The following is a 2,128-nucleotide window of genomic DNA, read 5'->3' as shown; positions in this document are numbered from 1 at the left end:
TTTCTAAATCCATCCTAAATTATATTCACCCAGTACAGTTCTCCTTAAATACGAATCTGCTGCAATTAGCTTAGCCTGGACCCATATTCAAACAAACAAGTCATAGGAAATAGACACATAAGACAAGTGAACAAAAATAAATGCAACATATGGCAACTAAAATATTTTTTCTAATGCAAAAGGGTAGCTACAGACTTTGCCAAGACAACTCTAATTAGTATAAAATTATAGTAGCTGAATTCTATAGTCTCTGATCATGATATTTGACTGGTTTCATTAAGAGTGAACATATATGATGATAACAATATATGATGATAACAATAATACATGTACAATGAGTAGCTACATGGAGTTATACTTGCTTTGCATCTTTGACTCATAGATTATTGTATTTTGTTTCAATTTTTTTATCACTGCTTCTCCCTGAAAGAGGTGGAAGGGGACTATTTCGACACTCAAATTAGAGGCATTGCAACAAATCTTCTAGAAATTTTTTGCGATCACTCATTCATGATCTCAAATTTCAGGACTAAAGAGGAAGAAAGCCCTATATACCATATTTTGTCTGAGTATGGTATCACTTGGACTACCCTGGCCACTATGAGGGATGTCCACTCCTCACCATGGAAATGATCCACTGCATCTTGAAGTCTAGCGAAAGCTGGCTTTCCTTGGGTCAGCATAACTTACTACTAATGCATTGTGAACGAGGGAGCTAGCCTATTTTGGTGAGGAGTGGACATCCCTCATAATGGTCAAATTGGTCTGATAAGATTTTCCCTGAGGTCAGGCTTATCCACCTGTACACGCCCAAAAATATGTAAATGCAAAATTTGCAATTTTTATTATTTAGAGTCTGATAATATTCCTAACAATGTAAAGTAACAAGGTATTGACTATTGATATTTTTTCCTTTTTTCAGGGTCTCATCACAGGCACTTTTGGTTTTCAGGCAGAAAATGGCATAGCTGCTCAAGCCATTCAGAAAGTTCTTGAATTGTAGACATGAACATTCACAAGAAGTTCCAATTCAACAAAAGTTCGCAAAACATAACTGTTACATTGTCATGGCCACAAAATGCAGAAATAAATTACAGATCCCACAATACTAAATACAGTAAATATAGCACCAAATAACAGATATAGTACCTTGATGTCCTTCCGAAGAACAAGTTTGGATAGTTTGAAATGTGCAGTAGGGCCATCAGGTAACCTGATGATAAGTAGAGCATCTGGCACATAAAAAACAACCAATGTCACTAGAGATGAAGTTCTAGAAATTTTAGCACCAACATGATGAACCCATACCAGGTTCCCTTCGATTTGTGTGGACAACGACAAGTGACGTGAAATCCCTATTATTTGCATATTCCACAATCTGAAAACAAATGGATTTGAACTAATCTATAAAGGTGTCTCGTTGAACCAATTAAAATTTAAAAAAAAACAGTAAACTGTCGTAATTTCTTGAGTTCATATGTTCCTCTTTTTACATACTGAGAATTCGGTATCACTTGCATTAACTCATCAATAAATGCAGGTCCCCTCTGGATATATGCAATAGAAAGTGTATTGTTAAATCATGCAGTGATGTAGGAAGAAAACAAAAACATGAAATCATCACAAATTGAAAATTAGCAGAATAAGATAAGGAGCAGAAATTCATGCAGAAGGGATGAGAATCGATAATAAATACCCCTGAATTGAAGCGGCATGTCGTAATCAATATTTTCGGGGTTATGTGCTGCTTTAGAACTGCACTGAATTCATCCGGATCATTTCCTGCAAACAGCTGCAGACATGAAAAGTTATTCCATTACTCACAAACCTGAACTGTGCTGAGTTGAAATTGTGGTCTAAGTAAATCAACAAACGTAGCCCCCAAATTTGAATCCAGAACATTGGATTGAGTAACACAGCAATCCAAATGAACATTCATCTGAAAAGACATGATAGACTAATAGAGACATAATAGACTAATAGAGGTTCCTAATACTTTCCAAGCAAGAGCATTACTGCATCCCCCAAGAAAATCAAGTTGAATGGTGGACACAATGCACAAGAAAAGCTTAGATAGCATCTAACAAATCAAAAGCACAGTCAAGTTTTAGGCACGTGGATAGTTATT

The 2,128-nt window shown here is 35.8% G+C and overlaps 1 long non-coding RNA gene across 1 annotated transcript; it reads right to left on the bottom strand.

The window, feature by feature from the left end:
- Window positions 1-1,491: 1,491 nt before the first annotated feature.
- Window positions 1,492-1,786, bottom strand: LOC103647107 (uncharacterized). The gene is made up of 2 exons (XR_562656.2): window positions 1,697-1,786; window positions 1,492-1,547 (listed from the first exon to the last, which is right to left on the bottom strand). It is a non-coding gene; the product is annotated as an uncharacterized lncRNA (long non-coding RNA).
- Window positions 1,787-2,128: the final 342 nt, after the last annotated feature.

Source organism: Zea mays, chromosome 2 (assembly GCF_902167145.1).
Source record: "Zea mays cultivar B73 chromosome 2, Zm-B73-REFERENCE-NAM-5.0, whole genome shotgun sequence".
Taxonomy (NCBI): domain Eukaryota; kingdom Viridiplantae; phylum Streptophyta; class Magnoliopsida; order Poales; family Poaceae; genus Zea; species Zea mays.
Note: the sequence above shows the minus strand (reverse complement) of the source record. Positions and strands in the feature narration are given on the sequence as shown.